Below are 7,601 nucleotides of genomic sequence, written 5' to 3' on the forward strand. Positions count from 1 at the left end.
TTCATGGTGCTTTCCGTAAGATGCTTGCTAAGTATGATGTCAATCATAGAATTGCATCTCCTTATCACCCGCAGTCTAGTGGTCAAGTAGAGTTGAGCAATAGAGAGCTCAAATTAATTTTGCAAAAGACTGTGAATAGATCTAGAAAGAATTGGTCCAAAAAACTTGATGATGCATTATGTGCCTATAGAACTGCATACAAAAATCCTATGGGTATGTCTCCATATAAGATGGTTTATGGAAAAGCATGTCATTTACCTCTTGAACTTGAACATAAAGCATATTGGGCTATTAAAGAGCTCAATTATGACTTCAAACTTGCCGGTGAGAAGAGGTTGTTTGATATTAGCTCACTTGATGGATGGAGAACCCAAGCTTATGAGAATGCCAAGCTCTTCAAAGAAAAAGTCAAACGCTGGCATGATAAGAGGATACAAAAGCGTGAGTTTAACGTAGGAGATTATGTGTTATTATTCAACTCTCGTTTAAGATTTTTTGCAGGAAAACTTCTCTCAAAATGGGAAGGTCCCTACATTATCGAGGAGGTCTATCGTTCCGGTGCTATAAAAATTAACAACTTCGAAGGCACAAATCCGAGGGTGGTTAATGGTCAAAGAATTAAGCATTATATTTCAGGTAATCCTCCTATCAATGTTGAAACGAATATTATTGAAACCATAACCCCAGAGGAATACATAAGAGACACTTTCCAGAATGTTCCAGACTCCGAAAAGGCATAGGTACGTGGTACGGTAAGTATACCGACTCGAAAACAACTCTAATGGCAATTTTTATCAGTTTTGGATTATTTAAGAATTTTAGGAAGAAAGAAGTAGTCCGAAAGGGACACGAGGCTCCCATGAGAGAGGAGGGCGCCCCCCCCCTATAGGGCGCGCCCCCCTGTCTCGTGGGCACCTCGTGTGCCTCCCGGACTCCGTTTTCTTGTATGTTACGTATTTTGGTCGGTAAAAATTCATTATACTCTCGAAGGTTTTGACCACCGTATCATGCAAATATCTTCTGTTTTCGTTTCGAGCTGTTCCTGTTGCAGATTTAGAGCGCCATGACTTCTCCCTCCTACAACAACGAAGACAAGGATGCCTGGCTATTGAAGATAGAGTTGAAAAGAGAGGAACCATAAGAGATCAACAAGGATGAAGGGATCAAGAAGGCCATGGAGGTTCAAGCTCCGGTGGTGAAAGAAGAAGACATCCCTCACCCTTTACCTAACCTTTTTACTCCAACAGAGATTGAAGCTTTCAAGATGATTGAGTTAGCCCGCATACAAAACAAGTATCTTACACAGGAGAATATTTTGTTGAAGGGTCATATTACTGGGCTCAAGGGCATTATCCGCAAGTTGGAGGAGCTTTTACGCTCAATGTGCGATTATCCACCGTCATCATCACCACCTCCATCACCTCCGAAGAAATAATTACATGGGTATGGGCACTCCCCTTGGCAACCGCCAAGCTTGGGGGAGGTGCCCTGGTATCGTATCACCATCACACTCCTATCTTTACCGCCTTATTTAGTTCGATCCTTTTAGTAGTATCTTGATCTAGTAGATTGAAGTTTTGATATCAAGTAGTTTTGAGTTTTGCTTTGTGATATCTTTATGTAAGAGAGTCCGTGTGCTATCTATATTAAAGATTAGTGTTGAGTCAAGGGCTTTGCTATGTTGCTATGATCTTGAGAAAGTAGAAAGAACAAAAGAGTTCATATTGATCTTATGGATAGTGATAACTTCACACATAGAAAGTATGAGGCATAAAAATTGTTGAGAGTTGATGAACGTAGCCTTGGTCATCGTTGCAATTAATAGGAAGTGATAAGGAAAGAGGGGTTCACATATAGATATATTATCTTGGAAATCTTTTATGATTGTGAAGCACTCATTAAGTATGACATGCTAAAAGAGTTGATGTTGGACAAGGAAGACAACATAATGGTTTATGTTTTCCGGCATCTCAGTTAAAGTATATTGTCATTGACCTTCCAAACATGTTGAGCTTGCCTTTCCCCCTCTTGCTAGCCAAAATTCCTTGCACCAAGTAGAGATACTACTTGTGCTTCCAAATATCCTCAAACCCAGTTTTGCCATGAGAGTCCAGCATACCTACCTATGGATTGAGTAAGATCCTTCAAGCAAGTTGTCATTGGTGCAAGCAATAAAAATTGCTCTCTAAATATGTATGACTTATTAGTGCAAACAAAATAAGCTTTGTACGAACTTGTTGTGGAAGTAATAAAAGCGACGGACTGCATAGTAAAGGTCCACATACAAGGGGCAATATAAAGTGACGTCTTTTGCATTAAGATTTCGTGCATCAACCCTAAACACGCATGACAACCTCTGCTTCCCTCTGCGAAGGGACTATCTTTTACTTTATGCTTGAGTCGAGGTGATCCTCATCTTCCCACTTTTTCATTTTATCCTTTGGCAAGCTCCTCATGTTTGAAAGATCATGATACATATATCCAATTGGATGTAAGTTGGCATAGGATATTATTGTTGACATCACCTAAAGGTGAATACATTGGGAGGCAACACAATAAGCCCCTGTCTTTCTCAGTGTCCGGCCGCTGAAACTCTGTAACCACAAGTATTGAGTGAGTGTTAACAATTATAGGAGACTACGAGATAGTTGAGTATGTGAGCTTGCTGAAAAGCTCTGTTATTGACTCTTTCTGATGTTACGATAAATTGCAATTGCTTCAGTGACTGAGATTATAGTCTGTTATTTCCCAATGAAGTTTATGAACCATACTTGACATTATGAATTGCTTATTACTTGAGCATAAGAAATCATATGACAAAATCTATATATGTTGCTGTTATTAGAATGATCATGATGCCCTCATGTCCGTATTTTATTTTTATCGACACCTCTATCTCTAAACATGTGGACATATTTCTCGATCTCGGTTTCCGCTTGAGGACAAGCGAGGTCTAAGCTTGGGGGAGTTGATACGTCCATTTTGCATCGTGCTTTTATATCAACATTTATTGTATTATGGGCTGTCATTACACTTTATATCTCGATATTTATGGCTATTCTCTCTTATTTTACAAGGTTTACCATGAAGAGAGGGAATGCCGGCAGCTGGAATTCTGGGTGGAAAAGGAGCAAACGTTGGAAACCTATTCTGCATAACTCCAAAAGTCCTGAAACTCCACGAAACCACTTTTTGGATTTACTAAGAATTTATGAGCGAAAGAAATAGGCCAGGGGGCCCACACCCTGTCCAGGAGACAGGGGGCGCCCCCCCCCCTATAGGGCGCACCCCCTATCTCCTGGGCCCCCTGGTGGGCCTCCGGCGTCCATCTTCTGCTATATCATCACTTTTACCCTGGAAAAAATCATGGGCAAGCTTACGGGACGAAACTCCGCCGCCACGAGGCGGAACCTTGGCGGAATCAATCTAGGGCTCTGGCGGAGCTGTTCTGCCGGGGACACTTCCCTCCGAGAGGGGGAAATCATCACCAACGTCATCACCAACGATCCTCTCATCGGGAGGGGGTCAATCTCCATCAACATCTTCACCAGCACCATCTCCTCTCAAACCCTAGTTCATCTCTTGTATCCAATCTTGTATCCAAAACCACAAATTGGTACCTGTGGGTTGCTAGTAGTGTTGATTACTCCTTGTAGTTGATACTTATTGGTTTACTTGGTGGAACATCATATATTCAGATCCTTAATGCATATTATTACACCTCTGATTATGAACATGATTATGCTTTGTGAGTAGTTACTTTAGTTCCTGAGGACATGGGTGAAGTCTTGCTATTAATAGTCATGTGAACTTGGTATTCGTTCGATATTTTGATGAGATGTATGTTGTCTCTCCTCTAGTGGTGTTATGTGAACGTCGACTACATGACACTTCACCATTATTTGGGCCTAGAGGAAGTCATAGGGAAGTAATAAGTAGATGATGGGTTGCTAGAGTGACAAAAGCTTAAACCCTAGTTTATGCGTTAGTTCGTTAGGGGTTCATATGGACCCATATGTTTAATGTTGTGGTTAGGTTTACCTTAATACTCCTTTTTGTAGTTGTGGACGCTTGCAATAGGGGTTAATCATAAGTGGGATGCTTGTCCAAGTTAGGGCAGTACCCAAGTGTCGGTCCACCCACATATCAAATTATCAAAGTATCGAACGTGAATCATATGAGCGTGATGAAAACTAGCTTGACGATAATTCCCAATGTGTCCTCGGGAGCTCCTTTATTATTATTAGAATTTGTCCAAGCTTATCCTTTGCTACATAAAGGATTGGGCCACCTTGCTACACCTTATTTACTTTGCTTACTTGTTACTCATTACTATTTATCTTATCACAAAACTATCTATCATCTACTATTTCAGTGCTTGCAGAGAAAACTTTACTGAAAATCGCTTATCATTTCCTTCTGCTCCTCGTTGGGTTAGACACTCTTACTTATCGAAAGAACTACGATAGATCCCCTACACTTGTGTGTCATCACACACATTTTGGGAGAAGCCCACTTGATTGGAATTTATTAGAATACTCTATGTGCTTCACTTATATCTTTTGAGCTAGATAGTTTTTGCTCTAGTGCTTCACTTATACATTTTAGAGCACGGCGGTGGCTTAATTTTATAGAAACTGTTAGTCTCTCATACTTCACTTATATCATTTTGAGAGTCTTTTAGAACAGCATGGTATTTGCTATGGTTATAAAATTGGTCCTAGAATGGTGGGCATCCAAGTTGGGTATAATAAAAACTATCACAGGAAGTGAATTGGATGCTATGATCGATTTGATACTTGATAATTGTTTTGAGATATGGAGGTAGTGATATTAGAGTCATGCTAGTTGGGTGATTATCAATTTAAAGAATACTTATGTTGAAGTTGGCAAGTCCCGTAGCATGCACGTATGGTAAAAGTTGTGTGACAAAATTATTGCATAGGGTGCTCTTTTGATTGCCTTCCCTTGAGTGGAGGTTGTGGGTGCGCGATGGTTAACTCCTACCAACCTCCCCCCTAGGAGCATGCATAGTAGTACTTTGCTTCGAGGGCTAATAAAACTTTTGCAATAAGTATATGAGTTCTTTATGACTAATGTGAGTCCATGGATTATACGCACTTTTACCTTTCCATCATTGCTAGCCTCTTTGGTACCATGCATTGCCCTTTCTCACCTTGAGAGTTGGTGCAAACTTCGCCGGTGCATCCAAACCCTATGATACGATACGCTCTATCACACATAAACATCCTTATATCTTTCTCAAAACAGCCACCATACCTACCTATTATGGCATTTTCATAGCCATTCCGAGATATATTGCCATGAACTTTCCACCGTTCCGTTTACCATCATGACACATATCATCATTATCATATTGCCTTGCATGATCTAGTTGACATCGTATTTGTGGCAAAGCCACCATGCATAAATTTTCATACATGTCACTCTTGATTCATTACCCATCCCGGTACACCACGGAGGCATTCATATAGAGTCATATCTTGTTCTAGTTTTGAGTTGTAATTCATGAGTTGTAAATAAATAAAAGTGTGATGATCATCATTATTAGAGCATTGTCCCCCCCAAAAAAGGAAAGGCCAAATAAAAAAAGGAAAGGCCAAATAAAAAAAGAGAAAGGCTAAATAAAAAAAGGAAAGGCCCAAAAAAAGAAAATAAAAAAGGGGGCAATGTTACTATCCTTTTCCACACTTGTGCTTCAAAGTAGCACCATGTTCTTCATATAGAAATTCTTTTATGTTGTCACTTTCATATACTAGTGGGAATTTTTCATTATAGAACTTGGCTTGTATATTCCTACGATGGGCTTCCTCAAAATGCGCTAGGTCTTCGTGACCAAGCAAGTTGGATGCACACCCACTTAGTTTCTTTTGTTGAGCTTTCATACATTTATAGCTCTAGTGTATCTGTTGCATGGCAATCCCTACTCCTTATGTTGACATCAATTGATGGGCATCTCCAAAGCCCGTTAATTATCCTCGTCAATGTGAGACTTTCTCCTTTTTGTCTTCTCCACGCAATCCCCATCATCATATTCTATTCCACCCATAGTGCTATATCCATGACTCACGCTCATGTATTGCGTGAGAGTTGAAAAAGGCTGAAGCGCGTTAAAAAGTATGAACCAATTGCTTGGCTGAAACCGGGGTTGTTCTTGATGGGAGTACTTTGTGTGATGAAAATGAAACATAGCCTAACTATATGATTTTATAGGGATGAACTTTCTTTGGCCATGTTATTTTGAGAAGACATGATTGCTTCGATTAGTATGCTTGAAGTATTACTATTTCTTATGTCAATATGAACTTTTATTTTGAATTATTTGGATCTGAACATTCATGCCACAATAAAGAAAATTACATTGAGAATTATGCTAGGTAGCATTCCACATCAAAAATTCTGTTTTTATCATTTACCTACTCGAGGACGAGCAGGAATTAAGCTTGGGGATGCTTGATACGTCTCCAACGTATCTATAATTTTTGATTGTTTCATGCTATTATATTACCCGTTTTGGATGTTTATGGGCTTTACTTTACATTTTTATATCATTTTTGGGACTAACCTACTAATCGGAGGCCCAGCCCGTATTGCTGTTTTTTTTTGCCTATTTCAGTATTTCGAAGAAAAGGAATACCAAATGGAGTCCAAATGGAATGAAACCTTCGGGAGCGTGATTTTTGGAACAAACGTGATCCAGAGGACTTGGAGTGCAAGTCAAGAAGCAATCGAGGAAGCCACGAGGGTGGAGGGCGCCCGCCCCCTATTGGGCGCGCCCCCTATCTCGTGGGCCCCTCAGGCGTCCACCGACCTAGTTCTTCCTCCTATATATACCCACGTACCCCGAGAACATCAGAGGCGACCACGAAAAACTATTTCCACCACCGTAACCTTCTGTATCCGCGAGATCCCATCTTGGAGACTTCGTCGGCGTTCTGCCGGAGGGGGAATCAACCACGGAGGGCTTCTACATCAACACCATAGCCTCTCCGATGAGTTGTGAGTAGTTTACCATAGACCTTCGGGGCCATAGTTATTAGCTAGATGGCTTCTTCTCTCTCTTTGAATCTCAATACCATGTTCTCCTTGATCTTCTTGGAGATCTATTCGATGTAACTCTTTTTTGCGGTGTGTTTGTCGAGATCCGATGAATTATGGGTTTATGATCAAGTATATCTATGAGAAATATTTGAATCTCCTCTGAATTCTTTTATGTGTGATTAAGTTATCTTTGCAAGTCTCTTCGAATTATCAGTTTGGTTTGGCCTACTAGATTGATCTTTCTTGCAATGGGAGAAGTGCTTAGCTTTGGGTTCAATCTTGCGGTGTCCTTTCCCAGTGACAGCAGGGGTAGCAAGGCACGTATTGTATTGTTGCCATCGAGAATAAAAAGATGAGGTTTATATCATATTGCATGAGTTTATTCCTCTACATCATGTCATCTTTCTTAATGCGTTACTCTGTTCTTTATGAACTTAATACTCTAGATGCATGCTGGATAGTGGATAGCGGTTGATGTGTGGAGTAATAGTAGTAGATGCAGGTAGGAGTCGGTCTACTTGTCACGGACGTGATGCCTA

The sequence above is a fragment of the Triticum dicoccoides genome, chromosome 3B (assembly GCF_002162155.2).
Source record: "Triticum dicoccoides isolate Atlit2015 ecotype Zavitan chromosome 3B, WEW_v2.0, whole genome shotgun sequence".
Lineage (NCBI taxonomy): Eukaryota > Viridiplantae > Streptophyta > Magnoliopsida > Poales > Poaceae > Triticum > Triticum dicoccoides.